This window comes from Convolutriloba macropyga, chromosome 3 (genome assembly GCF_964194025.1).
Source record: "Convolutriloba macropyga chromosome 3, txConMacr16.3, whole genome shotgun sequence".
In the NCBI taxonomy this organism is placed as follows: Eukaryota; Metazoa; Xenacoelomorpha; order Acoela; family Convolutidae; genus Convolutriloba; species Convolutriloba macropyga.
Genome location: NC_134470.1, coordinates 17,440,186 through 17,464,654, shown reverse-complemented (window position 1 = coordinate 17,464,654; position 24,469 = coordinate 17,440,186). Strand labels below are relative to the sequence as shown.

The following is a 24,469-nucleotide window of genomic DNA, read 5'->3' as shown; positions in this document are numbered from 1 at the left end:
CCCAACACACCCCCCCCCCAACCAACCCAACACCCCCCCCCAACCAACCCAACACACTGGTGGCTGTTGGTGCAGGTACAAGGTGCAACAGCCCCTTCAGAAGTCCGTGAATGAACACATACGATGGTTCACGTTGCTATGGAGAGTACAGTTATGGAGATTACACGTTGCTCGCTACGAATATGGAGAATCTCTGTGAATATGGTGAACCTCTGCGAATATGGTGAATCTCTGGAGAATCTCTGCAAATACGGAGAATGAAGAGCAGAACAGAGTTGTAACAAACTGAGATATTGTGAGTTTCAGATCTCTTGAAAAACTCAAACTTTCTATTGATTTTTATCAAAAACTGCAATTTTGAATGAATATTTCACCTTATGTACTCTTTTAAATTGAACCTTTTTGATTTCAGACAACGTTTCTCTATTAACAAGAATTAGGCTGAACGTCTTAATGTGCAGAAAAAAATCAGTCTGAATTTTAGGCTGTCCAGAAAAAATTCAGTGCATGACTCATCAAAATTTCATTCTGTGCAGACCAAACCCAGTCTATTTTTCAGTCTGAGAAGAGTAAAATCATAAACGGTTTCTGAAATTTACAATTATCAGGCTATAAAATGCCCTGTCAAGAATTCTTGAAATAGAAAAAATCAGAATGGATTTTTGATGATTCAGTACTGAATTATTATGACACTCAGATCCGGGAGGGCATATTTGCTCTCACTAGCTAAATCGAAAGCAATTACTGTGTACATTCGAGTACGGGTTAATTCCATGATTATATCAACGAAAAGTACATTTTGTGCTGGAAAAGACGCTGCACCTGAGGCATCACTACCTTTTTGGCGTTCTCTTGTGTCCGAAAGGATCAAAACTAATTTGAAACATTGTTTGTGATTTGCTATCTAATTTTTCTGAAAACAAATTAATTATAATAATTATTATTGTACATGAGCCAGGATTTAGGCTTAAAAACAATTCGGCTAATAAGGGAAATATCATTATTATTATACTGGGTGTGCAAATTGTGCAAAAATGTAAATCGTAATCAAAAGGTGTTTCATTTACAAAGTTTCACCCACTTACCTGCATTTAACCCTCTTTCATTCTCTATCCGTCCCAAGATCGAAAATAACTCTCATATATTTAAAGTAGAAACAGAGGAAGAAATTACGCTCTGAGGCGAAGAATGTCAAAACATTGAGCAGCAGAGTCCTTTGAACAAACATACTGGCCCGCATGGCAAGCTTAATTTGACATGCAACATAACACAACATTGCGCCTCAAAAGAAACATTAACATTTGGTGTGCTTAAGCCCACATACAGACAACCTTATGGCTATAAACTGGCCAACCAAATTATGACCATAGTTCAGAAACCAAGGGAGAGTTATTAATAATGTTCACGCTGTGACCTTATTAACTAAGCGCAAAATTCTGTCTCGAAACTTCCCCCTTTTTAAAACTGAATTTACATTTGAACCGGCTGGAAACATGTTCATATTTAGTTTCATTTTTGTTTTCACCCCTAAATCAATAGACTTTTGGCAATCAGGGTTTTGTTGGGTTTTCATAGAAAATAATTCGAACCCAGACGAAAACATTTATCTGAACCAAATTGATGGATCAAAAATATTATATTTAGGGAATTACAATTTTTTTAAACATTTATCGCTCAGATTTGAAAGGTTTTAGGGATCAGGTGAACACAAATTTTAATCACCTGTGAACAAGTACTCTAATCAAAAACAAATCTTTATTTAGTTATTACTAGCATATTTGGTAATGTACATAAAACTAATATGACAATAGATAAATAACTGATAAAAACAAAGAACATATAACAGTCTGGAACCATAGAGTGTTCATAATACTTTTAGAAACTTTTATATATGCTTCGTTCTGGCTTTGTATCATTTGAGAGAAAAACTGAACTGTGATTCAAGTACGCCATAGCTAATTACTCAATGAACTATAGACATGGCTATGGTTTATTGAGGTCTTTCTTGTTGCAAAGAAAATCTGAATTATATTTGAGTAACGGTCATTTCTTTTAATACAAATAAAGAAATGAAAAAACTTTTGTTTAACCAATTTTTTTAAAAAAACTAGCGTGATTGAAAAAGAAATCTGTTCGTTTGCATTTTAAAAAAATTACTAATCGACGTCAGTATTTTCATACAAATATTTTCATAGACTTTTTTGATAAAATGAAAATCAATTTTGGTGCAACACTCAACCGAGCGCATCTTTGCTTTCATATTGAAAAATTTGAAACTAGCTAGCAATTGCTCTTGGAAAGAGTTGAAACATTGCGCAGATTTTTCAAAAATAGTATTTGAGAACTATTGCAGCGTTCATAGATGGGCACGGCGCAAATCAAAACCAAACACTATCCTCCATTCATCTTGCAAACTTGTAAACATAGTGAAAACGAAAGTCAGCAACTAAAATTACAAAACAAAAAATCAACAAAATTTTGAATAAATAAAACAATTCATGCTTTGGAGATTTTCTCACATCATACAAAGTCGTATGGCAAAAATGACATGATTTGTTGCCAGCCAGTTATATTGTCAACGCGACAGTTACAGCTGATTATGCTCTTGATATAGAGGAAAAAGCTTGTACGCCATTCTTGAGAGTTGCACCTCAGTAAGACTTATTTTTTTCATTAGCGTGTGCTTTTCGATAAAATCTGAAATTAAAAAAGCTCTAAGGAAGAGATGGCGACTATTTTTGCTAAAATAGTTTAATATTTTTCAAGATTATCGATTATGTTTAATACACAGGAGCAGTCACTTGTGGTTCTTTCCGTTCGAAGAATGGCAAAGATACTCCAAAAGAGATCACGACTTACCGTGACCTTCTGATTTTAGTGCTATACTTTTAAAAAATGCTTACATAAAAAAATCTTTGCCTTTTTTATGAGTGAGCGGCGCGATGAGACTGAAACTTTCTAAAAAAGTACGTTGCCGCAACGGAACGAAAATAACGTTAAATACGCATTTTATGTATTCAAGGAAACAAAAGAACGAAGAGGGCGAGAAAAAATTCCAAACTAATACATAGGAATTGTCAGAAAACTGCATTTTAAAAGATTATGAAGAAGAAGTGATAAGATAAATTTTTATCAATAACTTGTCACACAACGAAATCGATCGGCAATTGCTTCGGAAAATAGTAGATCTCGAAGCATTAAAACTTTCCATATGACGGAGATGAGTCAACAAAATCAATCAAATGTAAACAGTGCAACCCAAAGCTGAGTCAACATTATACACGCAACGATCACTTCGCTTTCTGTGGCGAGAGGACCCCACAACTAACGTTGTAGTGTATCAATTTACGTGCCATATTTTCGGGGACAAAGACTCGCCCACCTGCGCCAACTATGCATTACAACGAACTGCCAGACACAATGCAAAGTTTTACCCCTAAGCTACAAAAGCCGTCCTTTAAAACTTTTACATGGACGATTACCTTAACTCAGTGGAGACTCCTGAGAAGTCATCAATAGATGAAAGGAATTGGCACATCTTCTCCATCTCGGTGGATTCAAGCTTACAAAATTTGTAAGCAATGTTCCAAATCTGCTTGATCGAATTGATGGTTCTCCTCAATCTAATGAGCCCAAGGTAAATGTTTCATGCCGGGAGGATTCATCGCACGTGCTTGGACTAAAATGGGATCACACTAATGACATTTTAGTTGTGAGTCGGGGTACAAGCTGCGCTATCACCAAGTCCTTCACGCAACGCTTGGTCCTAAGTCTTGTCTCGAAAGTCTTTGACCACATTGGTCTTGTCGCACCGTTTACTGCTGGTGCTCGACTGCTCTTAAAAGACATCTGGCGTATCACAGGAAAACATTGGGATGATGAACTCCCGCAAGACAAGGTTCAAAGATTTTTGATTTGGAGTGCAGACTTACCAAGCTTGAAAACATCAAAATTCCTCGAAGTTATTTTACTGGACCCTTAACTAATGTAGAATTGCATATGTTCGATGACAGTTCCCAGGATATTTTTAGTGCCGTCGCATTCTTTCGAGCTCGATTAACAGCTCCTTAGGGCAACGTGAAAACAGAGTTTGCGTTTGTATTGGGGAAAGCGCGCGTTGCGCCAATAAAAGTAATGACTGTCCCAAAACTGGAATTGCAGGCAGCTCTACTTGCCGCTCGGCTGAAGAACGAAATTGTTGGGGCACTTCCTGTAACTGTTAACCAATTATTCATGTGGACAGACAGCACAACTGTTCTCCAATGGATTAACTCGAATGAGTTGCAACGTGATCTTTGTTGTAAACCGTGTTTGCGAAATTTTGGAGTAAAACTGCGTTGAGCAATGGAGCCACGTCGCAACTGAGGGAAATCACGCTGGCACGCGTGGAATTTCCTCTAAAATTTTGCAACTAAGCAGTTGGGTCACATGTCCACATTTCCTAGCTAAATCGCGTTTCCCGTTCGTACCAAACAAAGACGTCATTACGTCATTAACAACATCAAACTTGTCGTCAACCAAGCAGTCACTATAGAAGTCACTGTATCACTGGCTACATCTGTCAAAAAACCCACATATCCCGTTTCTTCATTATTTCCGTTTCATAAGTTTAGTTCTTATCAAAAGTACTTGCGCATTGCCGCATACGTTCTCCGATAGATGCCGGCTACCGTAACCTCGATGGTAGCATTACTGACTCTACTGAGCTCGAAGAAGCCGAGAGTCATCTCTAGTACTTGAAACTGAAAGAAGGGGTCTTCTGGAACAAAAATCTGTTAAACGGAGCAATCGAATTGCTCCACATTCACCGTTCCTTAGTCCAAATGGGCAAATCCGTTCGTCGGGCAGCATAAAGCAGTTAATGGAGGTTGGGTTTAACGTAAAGTACTCAATCATCTTAGATTCATGACATCCGTTTGTAAAACTGTTCCTTGTACACAACCACGTAAAACATTATCATCAAGGCGTTGAATACCTAAGATCAATTGTGCAGGAACAAAATACAGTACTGAAAATAAGATCATCTTTGCGTTCCATCAAAGCACATTGCCTGAGATGCCGAGAATTCCAAGCTGTAACTATGGAACCAATCATGTCTGAATTACCTAAGGTAAGACTTGCTTACCCGTGTCCTCCTTTCAAGAACACCGGCGTTCACTACTTTGTTCCGTTCTATGTTAATGTCCGCCGTACTACTGAGAAAAGGTGGGGCTTCCTCTTCACCTGCCTCACTGCTTGCGCTGTCCATGTCGAGATAGTTACATCCATGGACACCAGTTTTTGTGTTATAGGAGTTGAGTGGTTTGTGACACTTAGGGGTACACCTGCCATAATTTGGTCGGACGATGGCACTAGCTTTATTGGAGCGGAGAAAGAACTCCGAGAAACTATTGAAAACTGGAACGTTGACAACATTGCAGCTGAGCTTGTTCACAAAGGTATAAAGTGGAGATTCAATCTACCCAGCGCACCACATCAGGGTGGTATTGGGGAGAGGTTGGTAAGCAGCTTCAAGCGCATGTTTTTTCGCTATTCTTGGCACGCGTCGCCTCACGGATGAGGTACTGCATACTACCTTTCTTCTGGTTGAGCATGCTCTCAATTTGCGTCCGATGACACACGTAAGCGCTGATATATGGGATTTGAACGCTAAACCCCAAACCACTTTCTTTTAGGGGAATATTCTACTGGTATACCGTCTCTTGTCAGTAATAAAAAATTTAACCATCGTAACCGTTACGCCCGTGCGCGGTCGTACGCTAATGCTATTTGGTCCTGTTGGGTCAGAGAGTACGTACCGACGTTGAACTGACCCTCTAAGTGGTAGACGCCTGCCGAACAACACCTTAAGATTGGTGACTTGATTTGGATAGTTGAGGAAACCAACCCTATGGGTTACTACCCTACCGCTTCGATTGTGGAACTCCGTTACAACTCCGATAGCCTCGCGAGCTCCTACGTTTTGCATACGTCGACCGGTTCACTCGTCCCCCCACTATTAAAACTTTTAACAGTTTTACCAACATTTTTTTCCGGGCCGGAGGATTTTACGTAGTAAATGAAATTACTAACCAATCAGAATTGAGTAACTGAAGTCGAATTTAAATGCGTATAAAACGTTCTAATATACGTAGAAAGTTCCGAAAAAGATCATTTAACCTAATTTTATGTTATTATAACCACGATATGTATCAATTAAGCTGGTTTTCGGCTTAATATTTTTAGGTTTTCTAGACAATTGTTGGCTGAATACCAACCGATTTTGACGTCAATAACATCAGACAAAAAACCTGCAAAAGAGCATCACAAAGAATTGCCGTCTAACCTCTCGCTTGTCACTCTGAACCTTGTAACACTTATACGTGATTGATAGGAAGTTGCTAACACTTTGCCTATATACCGATTCAGCTTATATATGACGAATTGAATTTACATTCGAACTACAGTTTTCGTTACTGAGTTTATACTTTCTAACGCCTTCAGCAGACTTCATGCTGTTAATTCAGTACAGTATTAAATGTTCACGTTCTTCTTTAACTTTTTTGTAATTTTTCACTGGCTGTTCGAACTGTCTATAAAAACAAATTTTTCTGCGAAATCGATACTTAGGTTAGACAAAAGATAACTTGATTAACCACGCCAGTCACCTCAACTCAAAGATTTATTCACAATTCGTGTATGACAAATCTAAAAAAGCACAGGGGAAACAAAAAACATTAAATCTAGCACATAGAGTGTTGATTTACATTTCATTTTCAATTTCAGCTCTAACGGAAACTCATAGTTCTAGTACGATATCAAAGATTCAAAGTCCTATGGGTCAAAAAGCCTGCCTCTTATAAATTATCTAAAATTGTTCCTCGCCCCCTCATGAAGTTTTTCAGGAATGTGATTTGAGTTTGAGAGCACTTGTAGGGATTTTGGCAACAGTTCATTTTAAATCAGAACATTTCGAATCTACAAAAATTTAATATCTAGCAAATATGTCTCGGCTTTGTTTTGCTACTAATTAGAGCTTGCATTCGAACTTCACGGCGCCGTTTTCAAAGTTGCAAACGATCAAAGTGATGATGATAAGAGCACAATTATTTTTTTTTTCAAAACCAAAACTGCAGTACACGAACTTGCAGCTTTGCAATTGTTTTAGATGTATTCAAAACAAAAAGAAACTGATTGTATTTAGACAGTCAAAATCATTAAAATGCAACTTCTAAAAGCAAAAAACATTGAAATGCAATTTCCAAAAGCTAGAACTTGCAATAAAGGTCCTTTTAAAGTTAAGACGCACTTTTTTGCATAAAAGCTTTTGACTAAATTTTAATTAGGCTGACATTTGGGATTAACTTTTTCCTTCAAGGTGAACTAAAGCAGTCCATTAGAAATATGGAATAAATTCAGCACGAATAAAGCGTGTTTGAAAATCTTAAATTCGGTCACAGTGTGTCAAAATTAACATACTTCAATCTTTGTAAATTATAAGAACGAACTCTGATTACAATTCTATACTGTCTAATTTGCATACGTCACATTTAGGGAAAATAAAGCAAGGAAAAATGCGAAAAGTAATAGTTAACCCAAAAATTCGTTCCATATATTTCAAAAGACAGATTCTAATCTCATTTACAACATTATAGGTGGGTTATTTTAACACTATCGCCGCGTATGAACACGTCACAAGCTGCCAGTCACAAAATTTCAGCTGAAAAGTACTTCAAATATGGAACGCATCGCTGGTCTGTCAAATCTGAAAGTCTCAAGAGCTTCTCAGATCCAAAGGCAAACCTACATTTGCAAAAGTATACTATCAAAATGGTGGCTTTGAGAACATCAACCAAGGACCATTTGTCGATGAAAAATTATATAAAAATTTTTAATTTCTGTTTGCTTTTCATTAACTTGCGCATTTTTAGTTTACAGAGAAATAGTTTAAATTTTGATTGTTCAAAAAAAAACTAATGATTAGTTACTTTTGAACAATGAGAATTCTGCAGTCGCTGTAAACCAAAAACGCACAGGTTAAATGAACAGCAAAAGAAAAATTAAAAATTTTCTCAATTAATAGTGATTAATCGTTGGCCTTGATTGATCGAAAAACTAATAAGGAAGTTAAAATGGCCATGACGAAATTCATTTGCAAAAGTACACTCTAACAATGGTGGCTTTAAGAACATTAGGACCATTTTCTGGTCCTAATGATCAATGAATATTGGTATCAAAATTATTAATTTCTTTTGTTTTTTACTAGCCTGCGCATTATTGGTTTACAGCGACTGCAAAATTTTGGTTGTTAAAAAAACTAATGAGTAGTTACTTCTGAACAATGAGAATTATGCAGTCGCTGTCAACCAATAATGCGGATATTAGATGAGCAGCAGAGCAAAAACAATAACTTTGCTCAATTAAAAGTGATTAATCGTTGGCCTTGATTGATAAAAAACTAATAGTAAGGAAGTTTTAATGGCACTGACAAAATTCATTCTCATCAATATTTTACTACCTGTCTTTTTCGCATTTCCTTTAATCAGCTATATAAATTTATAGACTCTTGTTGGAAATTATTGTGCGTTAACTATGTAAAAAAATTGTGAGAACCAATTCAATTTAACTGCTCGCGCTAAGAAAGTAAAAAAAATAAACCAGAAAAAAGCAGCTGATTAAAAGCTTAGTAAATAATACTTTATTTGTTTTCAGTAACGCGAGAAAAAGACGGAAAAAGAAACAAATTAGCTTTTATAAGCTGTCGAGCATCTTCAACCAAAAGTAATTGTGACAAAACTAAACTGGTGGAACATTGCTTCCTGTTCCATAAATGGGGAAAATACATCGTAATGTTTCAGTTGAATACGTCTCAGCAAAACTTCCCTTTAAATCTATATCCCCAGTATTTTTGTACATTAACTCATTTTCTAATTAAGGGTTTCAGTTTACAAAATAAGATACCCATTTCCTTAAATTTTGCTCATATTCAGCAACAAAAATTTTCGTTGCTTTGCTGTCTAATTTTGTTGCTTTCTGCTTTCGTTGATAACAATATTGACTTTGTTGACTTCGCTTTTTTCCATATTTGCTTTGAATACTTGTCAAAAAGGGGCAATTTGCTTACGGAATAGACCGTAGGGGTTATTGTAAAAATTAAACAGGAAAAGTATGGAAAGAACGATGGGCGTTTGTTTTCCGCTTTCATTTTCCCACTTTCAAAATTAACTTTTAATCTCTCCGGTAGGGGTTATTTTGGCAGCTAAAATCACAACCCAGGGCTTTTTCACCCCCAGTTTCCTCCTCTTTAATTAAAAAGTGCCGCCTTGGCCCAGGGCGCCGTGCAACGTTTGATTTCCGATAGCTCAAATCAGATTAATCAACTGTGCATGTATCCCAGCAAAGCCAGTCGCCTTCGGGTCTTGTACCAATTTTTGGTACTTTTTAATCAAATTGATGAAATGGCTTCCGGGAAGGCAAACATTTCAAGCAGTGGAATTGAGATATTCACGTTTAATTTATATATCTACTCAATGGATTGAAAAGAGTTGAATGAATAAAAAGTACGTGGTAGCATTCGCTGCCAGGAAATGACCCCTCATTGTTGTGACTCAAACACACTCAGTACTTACAATTGTGGCTGACCAAAATGTGACATCATTTATCATTTTAATAAAACAAGGAGGCTCGGTAATGTGCGTACGCATACAAGGTTCCGACCTCGCTCATCCACATTCTTGACTTAATTGGCTACCAAATGATGAAGAGATCATTCTAGAGGGCTGAAGAACGCTGTTGATAATAGGACTACTGGGAAGGACAATAATAAATATCAAACAACAAACATTTTTAACAATCAAAATTCGATGCCTATAATGAAAAAAAATCATAACAAAATTAAACTCACATCAGATAAAACCCAAACGAAACAATTGAACCTATACTTCATTAGAAGAGATATGGGACCTGTTTTCAATGCAACTGCTCAACAGGTCGACAAAAAAGCAAAGACGAGCGAAATTCAAAAATACATTTCTAATTTTGAAAACAATTAATTTCACAGTTATTAATGTCATTACATAACAACTGAAATCACTAAAAAGTTCATTTATATCTCCATAGGAAGTAAGTGAGACATGTAATTATCCAATGTTCAATTGCGCAAAATTTCGAAGCCAGTGCGACCCACAATTTTTGTTATAAATTAAAAAGAAAACAAAAATCCTATAAAATGTACAAATATAAAAAAATATCAAATCCTTTATGAAACCTCGTAGTAACAATAGTAACAAAGCTGAGAAATAAACGTTTGAAGCTAACACCATTGAAAAAATTAAATTATAGCTCAGTGGAAGCGGTTTGTGAATTGTGTTTACAGAGACTGAGCAATAAATCGACCGAAAAACTATTTAAAAAAATGACGAAGCTCAAAAACCCAAACATGTTTTTGAAAAAAAGTATTTTCAAAAGTCATAACGAACTTAAGATATCAACAAACAGCGATGGATTAAATTGAAATACCTCAGTAAGCCAAATGAACATGTTAATAATGAGACTAAATCACGATCCCACAAAATAACAACAAATTTATAAAGAAGCCAAAACTTCAAACATTTTTACAGGATCACACTGTTCAAGGCACTATAATTATAAGACTTTGCCTGCAATAAATTTAAATCGTCACCATCTCTTCAGCTTAACATCAAAGAATCCTACTTGTAAATGGACTACGTAGACATGACAACAAAATTAAACCCAAAACATGAACAGTAAATAAATCTCGAAAACTTTTTTATAAAATTAATGGTCTAAGCAATCAGTCACCACGTATAACCAAGCCCAAAGAAAATATTCTAATCGGCAAAGTTATTTAAGATCCCAAACTATTGAGAAAGTACGGAGTTAGATGTATACAAAAATGAAAGCAAAAGTTATACAGTTGAGAAAAAAAAACTTTTTTAAATTCAATTTGGAAGTCATTAAAACAAACAGCTTTAAACTCAAATCTATAACTAGGTTGACTTATACGTCTTGGAAAACCAATTGAGGCCTATAATAATCAGGCCGACTGCGAACAACAACAAAAAGAAAGAAAAACATAGACAAAAACAAAAAATCATAAACTTTTGCGAGATAACTGTGTCTCAGCTCAAAAAGCATAAACTTTATAATTGAAACAATTGACATACCCAGAGGCGCCTTTTTCCAACGCTTTGAATATTCCTTATCATGCTTTCTTTCATTCGAATTTGTGATAATTCGACAAGAAAACAAAATATGGGTAAAATATGCAATTTAGCAATTTTTATTTCAAAAATAAAAAAAAAATTGAAAACGCGTAGTATCAAAACAAAGAGACCATTAGTTGAACATAAAACAGTTACGGACAGTTATTTATATCCCGCGAGAAATCAGTTTCTGTCTGTTTTTACTCAGACTGTGCCCGAATTTGAGAGAACTAAGATAAAATATTCGAGATATTCAAAAAATAACTGATTTTTTATTTAATTTCTTAAAACAAATATAGTCAAAGTCATAACAGACAATAGATAATAACTGAAAGAATTGTCTAGGTTCATTTACACCTCCTAAAATATAACTGGGTCTTGGATTGGGTACATTAGGCCATTGGGCTACAAAAAAGATAACAATTGGAAGCAAAACTCAAGAAATCCATGAAATTTTTTCCACGAAAACAATTGGTCAGAGTCAAAAAAAAACGAGCTTAACTCTGAAACCAAAAATAATCTCGTTGGGCCTCATTCATTGTACATTGTATCTGTCAATAATTGAGCCCTGATTTGAAATTCTTGTCAGTAATATACATAATCATTTAAATAGCGGAAATATTTTGAAAAAAAAAGGTTGCGCCCCATTAAAATCTAAAAAAATTTTTAACGTGATGATCCATGGCGCGATCAAGATCTATCAAGATATTTATCCGGGTTTAACAAGATACTAATCTGTTCAAATGGTTGCAAAATAGATCTTTTTTGACAAAACTTTTCAGTTTGTCCAAAATAAAAACGCATTTTGTTTAAATATAAAGTTTAAATTCGCAAAAAAGCGGCAAAATTGTAATTTCAGAAGACTCTCAAAGCCAGCGGGAGTACAACTAGCTCATTTGTCAGCTATCAGAGTATGGCCAGATATTTAAGGTATCTACTCCCAGCAACGGTAAAGCAAGTGGGATAAAATTGCAAACTTGGTCACAAATTTGGTCCCGAAAAAAATTCCAAATTTTCAAAAATTTAGCATAAATTCTAGCTAAAAAACTCGTATTGAATATTTCAGCAACCCTACTCTATCTTTAGAGATAAAATAAATAACACTACATTCAACAATTTAAACAAATTTTAGTAAAAATTGAAGAAAATTTTGTCAAAAATACCGAAAATGTGAACAAAAACAGGTGAATTACGTCTAATCTCCACAAAACTTTAAACTTCGATAACTCCCTATAAAACGTAAAAATTGAAAAAATCTTTTGAATTTCATATTCTAATTTGGATGAAAAAGCCTGAATTTTGAAATATTCATCCAGATTTTTTGACAGAGATTAAATCAGAATAATCAACAATGATTGTATGTCTTTAAACATAAAATCAACGACAATATTCTTACAAAAATTAACAAATATTAGCAAAATTGACAAAAAATTAGGCAAAAATTCCGGAAAATGTGAGTAAAAATAACGTGATTTTAATCTGCTTTTCTCAGAAGTTTAAACCTCGATAACTCCCTGTAGAAAACGAAAATTAAAAAATCTTTTAAATTCAATATTCTACGCTGGACGGGCCTTCTAATGATACCATTCACAACTCTCTACGATGATTATATCGATCGGCCAAAATTGTCAGAACAAAAAAGAACCCATTTGAGTATATAGTTCTTCCCCCACTATGTGGGTCGGAAAAATTACGAATGATATCGTGATTGATTGGTCTTCTTTTGTAACATTATAATTTATTGCTGCATAAGTCAATTATAAAGTATTTATAAACATTATATAAGGTGCGCTCTTATCTTGCCAAAGAAATTGTTTGCATTTTGTACGATCTTATCGGAAACATATAAGAATTGTATCAACCTTTTATGATCTTCTAAGACGATGGATAACATATTTTACAGAAAAAATGCAGGAAAAATTGGCAATAAAACTTCTATATCTTATGAAATTCTTACATAAATTTTTATCTCAAAATATATTTTGAAAATAGACTAAACTTTCTACGAGATCTTGCGAGACAAAGCATGATTTATAAGAGTTAGCAAAATACACTAACTCTTTTAATATATAATAGCTTGAATCTTACCCCATGTCTGCTGTGACTCATGACAAGATGTTTTACTAGAAGTTAGCGGATTGTGTTGGTATTAAAAGATTTTATACTATTATATCTCTCTTAATTTTAAGGACTCGAAGATGAACATTTGCGAAATTTATTTTTGTTTTTAATCAGTTTTATTGGAATGAATTTTGAAGCAAGAAATGAAACGCTTGAAAAAAATTTTCTCTAGCTTGGGTACTGAACAAAATTAAAGAGTGGAGCAGAAAGAGGGTGCTTTTTTTGTTTACACCGCTTTCTTCGAGAAATTGAGGCGTGAAAAAAATTATGTGAGCGAACGGAATTTTATTTTGACGTACGGCTCTTAAAGCTTTTTTTTCCATTTTGTTTATTAAGAAGTTTGATTAGAATGGTGCATTAATCTTCCCGGCCGTTTTGATAGTCGTTGGAGGTTTTTGGTAATTATGGTGTGTTGTATGCTAATTTGGTGGTTATTCAGCTAATTTGCTCTTTTTATGCGAATTGAGGCCACTTTTGCTCATTGATTCTGTTACTGCTTAGTGTAAGATTTGAAACGACGCCAATTACCTAGGGAGTTTCAAGATACCAAGTGAGTACAGCTTTGTGGGCATAAAACATTTTTTTTCCGGAAAATGAACAATATTTTACATAATTTTCTTAATTTTTTTAAACAGTTTTTCCTTTCTTCGATTATCTTAAACAAGTTTTTTTAACCTATTATTACTTGCCAGTTCCTGTGCGAGCATCTTAGAACTCGTATTTGGTTCAGTGGTTTAGCTAGGTACCATTTTTAATGGTGTTTTTTGTTTCCTTTGAGTCGTTTACGGAATTCTTCCGGCTGTGATTCTCAATTTAAGGTTATCTTTCGTTTAACTTTCAGTACTTGACAGTCGCAAAAAGGTCACACAACCGCGGTAATCTGCTCAAAGGTACTCCTTTTAGACTACGCAACCATCCAGAAGTTGAAACTAATAAAAAACAACGAATAATCGTTTAAGCTGTTAAAAGCTATTACCAATTGTTAAAATCAATGTATTAATCTCTGCTCGCTTTTTCAAAACAGTAAAGTTCTAAAATGGTTATTTGTTTTAAATCATGGCTGAAAATAGAGAATTCTGACCACAAAGAAAAATACTATGAAGTCTATTTATGTTGCTGTCAATTTTGACTAACTCACTTATTGATGCCGGACCGTTCCGTTAGGAGATTTGTATTTGACCTGATCAGACTCTCATTCAGATCTCTGATATTCTCAGTATCTCTCTATGAAAAATGTTGGGCTCTGAGTATAGGATAGGAGCTAGATCTTCTGGAATAGCCAATAGAATGAATCAAGAATGTGAGGTTAAAAATTCTTACCAGAATGTTTTCAAAAAGTAAGTCAAATGACGCAACCATCGCTTTCGAAGAATGAAAAACAAAGGCAATTCATCAAACACATAAAAGCATCAAACAAAACTGAACAATATAAGAAAAGCCGAAGCTGGTTATTAAAGTTGAAAAGCCCACATTTGAAGTCAAATTTTTATTGCGTTATTTTCCCGAAACTTCAAAAGGTAATGATGGATTTGAATTAACGCAAAAAATCTCTCCTGAGGGTCTGAGCGGAACTTCTGCTGTTTTTTGGAACAATGTTTGCAGCTAATTTATAATGCAGTTAAAAATTTGCCTTCCCAAATCCAGGCTGGTAAAACTAAATGGACATATAACATAAGAGGATTTGAAACAAAATTGAGTTGCTTATAGAATAATGAATAATTTCGCCGAGAGGATTAGATGTATTAAAATGGACGATATTGTTTCAAATCTTGTTTGTGAAAAAAAGCTATCTCTCCATTCATGTTTGTACAATTAGAGTCAAGTTAACGCTCAAAAATGTCGGCCTGTTTAATCTGAACAAACAATTCGTTTTGGAAATAAATTAAACTTGCTTTGAATATTTTATCATCATCTCGGGATTTGAATCAGAACTTGGCTATGACAGAGGAGCCTGTGAATTTAAAGAGTATTGGCAGTTTTATTTGACCATAGTACACGCATTGCTGATTTTTGATCATAAAAACCTTCAATTTAACGAAAAGGAAGTAGAAATAAGCTTGTGTATATCTCAATTTTATTTTGAAAATTACTCGAGCAAAACAAATTAATCGTTTCTACCCACTTTCCACCTTCCGACAAACCTTATTTTTTCTTCAGGTTTAAAACCAGTGTAAATTGAAGTACTATTTTGTATTAGGGGGGTAGTTTTGATTCATAAGCCGGAAGTAGACTTAATTAACCGCTTTTAACAAAAATTACTATCTTGTCAGATTGTATCAGCTCTAATACAATGAAAAATAAAGTGAACTTTTGTTTTTCAAAACTTTATAAGAAAATAATTGGATAATAAGGACTTACCCAATCTTACAAGAGGTTATTAGACAGACTACTTGCAATAAAAATTTTTTATACTCTTAGATATTGAGACAATTTTTGTACATCAGCGTACATGTGAGTTTTTCTAAACGAAGACAAAGTGACCGATTGATTTTGATTTCTGATCAAACAAGCTTTTGCAGAAAAATTGTCCTTTTTGATTTTGATTAGAAAAAATGAATCAAACAGGTTTTTGCATATTTTTGATCAAGAGTACTTACAAAACGATTTATTTTAGAAATTAAATAAAAATAACCTTTATGTGCGCACAGACTTTGAAGACGAACAGCCTAATTAGTTTTTTGTCCCTTTTTTGGAAATTTTTTTGAATTTTTGCAATCTGCATGGTCTTCATTATCAAATAATCTTGGTTTATATTGATCTAAATTTTAACTGTTTGCTGATTATTTTTTATTGCCAATCTTAATGCTTTCTCTGATCTCTGACGTTTCTTCCTCTCTCCCTCAGCCTTTTAAATCTCGTTTTTTAATTTCTTCGCGTTAATGAACTGGGCTCAAGTACCCTACTGTTGGATGACATTGCTTCCAAAAGACTCCCCTCTCATTGGGTGAGTTCAATAAAAATTCGGGCTTGTTTCTAATTCATCAATAGATTGATTCAGCTCAACACAAGCATCTAGGAAAAGTTATCTTCACTTTGCGTCCCACACAATCAGATTGCCGATTATCAGATAAGTTCAACTAATTGCTGCCTTCAACTATGGGGCTCGCGACATAAGCATATTAGCTGATCCTCGTATGATGACAACAGAAAGTGACTGAACTGCTCTGTCGAAGGCAATGGATTGTCCCACGGTCTGATAATTTCTGCTATCAGCTAACAACGACATGCGCAGTAAGGCCTTCTTCAGAGTCCTCGACAGACCGCCCAAAAAGTCGATTGCCAGAGGGACGAACAAAATTCTTTGTTGAGCACAGCTATTTTCATGCTGAGCATATTTTCGACCTTCAGCAGCTTCAATTGCATAGCCAGACTTCTCTGCCGCATGAGAAAAAATGTTCGGTTTCAGAGAGGAAGTCACGGTTATGTCTAGAGCAGCGGGTTGGCCAGATTTCCAAGAAGGCAGATAGACGTCTCCTGGGCGTGAGTTGTTTTCCGCAATGAGATTGCGTTTTTCAATTACTTGAGACAAATTAGCTGCTAAACATGCGGAAGCTATAAGATCGCAAATCCTATCGTGCCTTGAAATCACATCTCCCCTTGCTTGGCAGGCAACTGCATGGTCACCAAATGTGTCCAATGTACCTGACTTTAATAACGACATTTTCTTTCTTGATCATAAACCTCGATCCCGAGCCTGTACTTGACACTGATTTCAAATTCCTTAGCCGAAAGGTCTAGCCTTATAGCGGGAACCGGAGCCGCGGCAAGCCACACGCCAGAATGAGGCTGGCATAGTGATTGAAGTCTTGCCTTTTCCCCGGTTTCCGTCTGATTTCTTTTTAGGGCAGCAAGTTTTTCCTTATAAAGTGCTTCTTGGATCTTCTTTTGTGTATGCGAAAGTAGATTGAACGGTTCCGGACTCTGGTGTAATTCTTTAAAAGTGTCACCTTCTGAGGGACTTCTACTTGTTAATTTGTTTACCAGCTCGTCTGAGGCTAAAAGTGAGCCCACAAACGCACTTTTATATTGCTCTTGTGACTGTTTGACGAGTAGTCCCGACAAACCGATAAGTAAGGAACACTGTTTCCAGGCGTCCTCATCAATAAGTGAGTCAACAATTTGATCCAACACTTCTCTTTGTCCGTCGTCGAAACTTTTCAATCCTTCGAGCATCTCGTTTGATGGAATGTTAGTTCGTAAAAAGTATACTTGTTTCGGAGTTCCCAAACAGTAACGAAAGATACCCAATGCACATTCAGGATCGTTGAGGTGATGTGAATTGTCCAGCATAGAGGAAATTTTTTGAACTCTCCTCTTCAAACAAGAAGCGACAAAGTCTTTTGAACCAACTGCATCACCAAAACTTCAAAACCGTTACCCAAATTTTTTTTACTGCCTGATCAACGGAGGGTAAATCTTTAATTGACCACAGCTCAGATTTGTCTTTTATCAGGATTAAGCCTCTCTGAGGGCCTTCATTGGCTAGGATTTCAAGCGTTTGTTTGATCTGGTCTTCAGACCCAGCAATAAACCCAACATATAAGTACCAAGTGTGCTGTAACAAACCCGGAAATGAGGTCTTGATTTTTTGTTTGATTGGCCATAACCTCAAGGAGAACAATAACAGTCCCAGCGGATCACCCTGCTGAACACCCAATTCACTTTGCACGATTGCATTGTTGTAAAAGAGTGGTGTGTGCTGGGAGTAGCAAAAATTGGTGAAGGCGGCAATTCCAGGAATAAATTCATTAGTTGTTGTAATAGTGTGAACGCTTGACTGAGTTAAAATCGTACTGGAAATCATTTTGAAGCACGCCTTCGTCCGTCTGAGCACTAACTATTTTGTCTTATGTAATTTTCGACGAATGAATGATTGCGCTTCCGCTAAAGCAGAAGCATTAGCGGAAGCGCAATCATTCATTCGTCAAAAATTACATAAGAAGAATGTCTTCAGTTGTTAATAAACTAGGTTTTCACGAAATTGGAACGCATTTGATGCAGTATCGTCAGGTAAACTGACAACAGGTAACGGTTCTTTCGGGTGTAACTTTTCCAATGCTTTGAATGTAGCTTTTTTATCGAGTGCAAGACCTTCAGAAGCTAAAACTGTAGCAGCTCGGCCAAATTGGCCTTGTAGGCACAACGTTTTTGCTCTGACCATTATTTCTTCAATGCTGGTAGTTCTCTGTCTTTTTGATTTTTTCAAGGAGACAGCTTCTGACCAAAGTTTCCCATATTCACCGGCGTTCCAACGATCAAAACGTTCTGCGAGACGTTGGTCTTGGTTGCGCTTTTGCTTTTTGCCTCCGCGGTTACAAGCACTTAGAAAGCATTTTGAAACCGCAAAAAAGTTTTTGCCAATTTGTCTTGTTGTCTGGAGACTCAGTCAAGAAGAATACCTGATATCAATTGAGATCAATTTGCTCTGAGTTTGATAGGAACAAAGCGACAGGTTGGCACGTACGAACTCAATATTGTCAACACTTCTGGCAATTTGTTACTCTCGGACTTCATTGAAAGATCAACACGTTCAAAAAATTGAGTTATTCAACTCACTGGAATCAGTGGAATCACAGGAGATCAATAGATTGTCTATTTTATTTGAGAGGTCTGTGTTAATTTTCCGACGGCTGCACAACTGCTCTTTGTATTTTGAACACGCCCAAATTGATTTGGAATTGAACCAAGCGTTGTGCTGTGACCCGCAACCATATATCTTATTTTGGTGTACTGATTGCGGTTTTCTAGTACTTGAACTCAGTAGAGCTTATCTGCGGTATCTGGCAGAAAAAGAATTGTGCCTTGAGCTACGTGAAAAAACTCTTTAACACATACATTTTTTTAACTCCTGGGTCAAACCCGTATGCATGTCTTCGCTGGTTTCAGGATTTTGTGGTTCGCTTTGTGTGCCTACATTCTCTAATTGCTTTGCAACACTCTCGTCGAAAATTGCATTTCTTAAGTTGTATTCCATTTTGATAAAAATCTCCGGTTGGGGGGAACCTATTCAGTAAAACTACCCCAACAAACAAAGACTGTTGTATGTTGTAAGGCGATTGTTTTCACAGGCAAACCGCCCCATAAAACTTGGTGGACAGACTGGGCTGGAGGGGTATTAGGAACAATCTTACCGGATATTAGGCACTTCTTCTAGTCCCACAGACAGGACGCAAAAGCAGGAAGCTTCTGTAAATTTCTCTTGTTTGCTTGTTGATTTCGCTTAACGAGCTAACAAAGCTAACAACGCACGTGCTACCATCAGTTCATTAGTTCATTATATACAACTTTGGTTTAAATTAGGAAACAACTTGACGTGGTTGAACTAAGGTTTTCAAGTTATTGAAAACATTTTGAGTTCAGAAAAATATTTGATTGGTCATTGTGCGGCAAAGTAGAAAAAATTGTAAGTAAATTAGTTTGAAACACCTGCATTGTTTAACATCTGAAGAAGTTAAAACGGTGTTAATAATTTTATGATTTTAATTATTTTCTTGTTTCACGAGCATATTAAAAAATAGATTAAACAAAAACGTTTTTTGTCTTTAATGAATTGTTGTAGATTTTTGGAAACCGATCCCAAATAAACAATGAGACGAAAAACAAGGATAAGCATCCAAAATGCTCCGCATTATCAAATGAATTTTAGAAAGCAAAAATTAGATCCGGAGAGGTCTTGAAGAAAAATGTAAAAAATTTTCAAAGACTAAAACAAAAACCACATCTAGGAAAAAGACTGGATTTGTGAAAAGATTTAGACAAAAGTTCTAAAAAAGTAAAAAAGATTTTTGCGCAATCAAACCATACAATAATTTGACTGTAAAGATGATCGATAAGTGTTAGCAGATCTAAAAAAAGAGAGCGCACCAGTTTAACTGAAACAACTTAAGTAAAAAAGAAGAATACAATTTCAAACTAATATTTGAAGTAATGAAAATAAATTAGGACTTTCTAAATACAAATAAAAGATATCATGAAATCAAACCCATTTTTGTAAGAAGCAACACAGAAAATATAACAATTTCAGAAAAATAATTAAAAATAAAAGTTGAATATAGAGATTAAAACTATTTTCACAAGTCTGAAGAGAGATATGTGTTGACAAAACTAAACTTTCAGATGGAGACAAAGTGATTAACGAGTTCCAAAAATTGGATGTTCAACCAGATTACCGTAACTAAAAATATTTGAATATGGCTCTTTGCTAAATTTGACAGTTAAAACAGTAGAAACCCTTTACAGATATGCTGTTAGCGCTGCAAATGATGTTTTATTTATAAAGAGATTATGCGTTTAATTATGCCTCCCAAGATCCTCCTTCAGTTTTTTAGCAACTAGTTGATAATGCTGCTTTCTCAATTAAGAAATTAATTACCTAGATGATGAAAAGGTTTTTCTAACTAATATTTGTTGATGAAACCCATTGATTCACATGTACTATGTGTTGCTTTCTGTCAAGCATCCGGTAGACAGTTTCTTGTATTTTTTTTCTTGCATTTGCATTTCTTCCATTTAAAGCAAGCAAGAATTTGCAAACAAAAATGGAACGGTTCAAATTTGTATTATTAATTCTCGTTTATAATTAAAGCTGCAAAAAATTCTTCGCTTTAGATGCGATGAAATGACTATGAAGTTATAGACAATTATTTGATGATGAAAACGACATCGCAAAATTTTTGATTTCAGTTAGATTTCAGTTAAAGGCAGTTGAATGAATTCAGTTAAAAGAAGTTGAATCTTCGTTTCTGTTTTGTGTTCAGAAAATCTCTTAATTGTGCGTTCAATGGAGACAGTACCCGGGTTAAAATTTCTTAGTAATCATTAAAGAATAATATATGATGTCATACAAATCATAACCTATTTCCCCCAGCACGACCTTTAAATGATTTCAAAGAAATCATAAGTGACAGATAATACTGCTAGTTGATTTGAAGCTTCCCAAAATCCATTTTTGGCTAATTGAAACTGCTGCAATTCGATCTATAAGTTGTACGAAATCATTTATGATCCTTGCATCATTTCCAAGAAATCATATATATGATCAATGCCACTGTGCGTGAAAAGCAAGCCTTAGATTACTAAGCACAATAAATCTATATATGTTCCATCAAAGCACAGAAATTGCGTTAGCTGACTGCATATTGTCGTTTGGACTGAATCTCCGCAAAACTATGTTTTTTTTACCCTTTTTTTGGCTAGCAAGTGCAAGTTTACATAAAATCTATACATGGATTTTTATTGTTAGGAATATTTATGGTTGTCAACCCGGGTAGGTAGATGTTCGGTATGCAAATATTTTTTCCATTGTTTCAGCACAAATGGACAAGTATACCAACTAGGAAAATGTTGAGTTAATGTTTGCAATTGAGTACTTACTTCAAAAGGGATATGAGGTCTGGTTTTTGAAAGTGACAGAGGGTGCATGGGGAGGAATAACCATAATAGTTAAACTTTCTGTTTGATTTTTAATCTTTGAAACATTGCTCCAATGTTGCCTCAGTTGCTTTTATAAACCAGATGATAATACAATAAAAAGTTTGTCACAATTTTTGAAAAGTTATTGTTTTGAATGCTAGTTAATTCAAAATATTTTTTGAAATTAAAACAATAAATCATAAACAAATTAACTCACCTGTTCTGAAAAATTTCAACCATCCCCTAGTTGAAATCTGAAGGTTGACCAATAAAAATTTGATTGCGACCTTTAAAAATTAATTTTAAGTTTGAAAATATTTCAAACAACATATCATTCGCAAATGAATCAACTATGGCGCGTAAAAGCAGTTTGAAAAAGAACAAATTTCAGGCAAACGGAAAGTGGTAGTCAAAATGTGAACAAAATTCTTTCTGGATTACCATTTTCTACCATTCAAAATTGCGCTGAACAACACAAATGGCAATGGATTAGTGTATTATTGCCGCGCATCGCTTTTTGTTTTCCGCTCTTTTGAGGCAAAAACACAAATTCTCTCCCCAGCTATACAGCAATGCGAATTGATATTAAGTTGCCAAAAATCCATAAATGTGCACAGAAATTCCGTCAATTTGCTTTTTGAGGAGAGTTTATAGCAAACATCAAGTTACTTACCATAGTGCAATTAAGCTTCTCAGCAAAGAAGCCTAATTGACTAGAAGTTTTAAATCGATAAAAAAATGCTTGATAATGGTTGAGGGTTTTCAAAAAGCACAAGTACAATTTAAAGAGGTTGAAACAGACGTAGGTCAAATAAGTCCTTATTTCGACATTTCTAATAACTGTAACATGATGCATTAAAGGTTAGTTCGGTAACTTATTTGAATATCATCAAAATTCGGCACTCAATCTTTGATCAATCTAGTAAATAATTAAATTTTGTGTGGGACATAAACTTGATATCTTTGATACCCTTAAAGTGAAAAATTCGTGTGTCTCTTTTAACAAATGATAAGAATCAGGACTATTGTAAAAGATTCACTAAGAAATGTGGCTATATGGTTATCCAGATATATATTTCTGTGACTGGAAAAAGAGTGCCTTGGCTCAAAACACGTGGCCGTTAACCAAAAAATCCATGTAAATTTCTGTAGGTTTTTATCATATCTAACGCTCTGGAAGATATGAATTGATCACTTGAACGCGAAAAATAGACCGAAGCGATAAAAATTTTGAGCGAGGGAGGATAAAACTTTTCAAAGATCATTAATTTTATAAACGATTTCTTTTGAATGCTAAAAAATCAATTGTTGCCTGACTGATTTTATTAAAAACCCGTGAAAAATATTGGATGTAAAATTGAATCAATTAGAACAAATGAGCGCAATTGAAAAAACACAAAGTAAAAGATTTTAAAAAACTTAATTGCAAAATGGAATTGTGAAATGAAAAAAAAATTGAAACTTCTGTGATATATTGGTTGGTTAATTTTTAGTCAAGCAAAGCAGGCAGCGAAAACTAATGGGACAAAATTGTGTCTCTTTCGCTTCTAAGCATTTTTTTTCTTTGTAGACTATCAAAGAAACAAGTTTTATCGCTTGAAATTAATATAGTTGAAAAAAATATTATCGCTTAAATTACATAAATTTCTTTTTTTATTGCAAGAACTTCCATTGTCTCATTCCATGAGCTTAAAATATTCTTTTGTTTTCATGAATTGCAGTTAATTTTATTGACCTTTTGATAATGAGCAATTTTCAGACTATCATTATTTGTAAAACGGTTGGACTCATCTATTGAAAAATCAGCTGCTTGCAAAATTTTTTGTATGAGTAAAATCCGTTGGCATACTAAGAGACAATTTTTTTTAAAAAGAATTTGTCTTGAGATTACAGAAAGTTAATGATGATCGGTTTTAGTATAATTTAGTATAATTGCCGCACTTTATATTTTTTTGGCATCGAATTTGATTTTATATTATGAATTATTATATATTTTTCTTAAGATTTAGGTCAAGATCAATTTGAATCCTAAAAGTCAAAGAACATTTATTTAGAGATGGAGAACTTAAACACTTGCAGATTTTTGTACACATAAAACATACGTCAGCCATTTGGATGAAATACTAAATTATTATTACCGTCAGACTACAATGAGAAGATTTTCCCAAATTCATGGAAAAGTTTAAAGCATGTCTCTAGCATGACGCAAAAAGACCCTTCCCAAACGTTTCTACGAGTCGGAGTTTGAAAAATCACTTAGACAAAAAATTGCTTAAACTGTAACTGAATACCAAAAAAGTGTGAGATTCATTCAATTGTTCTTTTGTCTAATAAAGAATTTATTAGGAAAGCTACCAAAAACACCAAAATGTATAAGTGTTTCACGAGTTACAATTTTTCTGTTCGTTTAAGAGTATCAACGCTTCAAAAAGAAAAATCGAGCCCTTTCCCACAGCTAACCTGACTTCTCTTCCAGTTGAAGTAATTAAAGCGTTTTACTGAACCAACCCAAACAACTTTTCTGACTTGCTCTTTGGCTCTTAGTTTGTTTACAAAAACATATAACAGAACTGTCAGCACACAAAGCATCCAATGCATATTGTCAAACATCCTCTTCTTAATTAACTCTGCATACAGATGTTTCAATGATTTTTGAGTGCACTGCTTCAACCCTTTTAAAACAAAAATCGGTAAAAATGGATCAATAATTTCTAAAGGGAGTGTAATCAACA

At 34.7% G+C, this 24,469-nt stretch overlaps 1 protein-coding gene across 3 annotated transcripts in view; it reads right to left on the bottom strand.

The window, feature by feature from the left end:
• The window catches only part of LOC142336015 (trace amine-associated receptor 8c-like), a 53,867-nt gene extending 31,641 nt beyond the window's left edge, over positions 1 to 22,226 (bottom strand). The window contains exon 1 of one of the 3 annotated variants that reach the window (XM_075384478.1): positions 21,955 to 22,226. The gene's annotated coding sequence lies outside the window, so the exon portion shown is untranslated. Of the gene's footprint in view, positions 1 to 1,085; positions 1,259 to 14,645; positions 14,807 to 21,954 lie in introns of those variants that run through there. The other 2 variants (XM_075384481.1, XM_075384479.1) reach the window with 2 other exon arrangements.
• Positions 22,227 to 24,469: the final 2,243 nt, after the last annotated feature.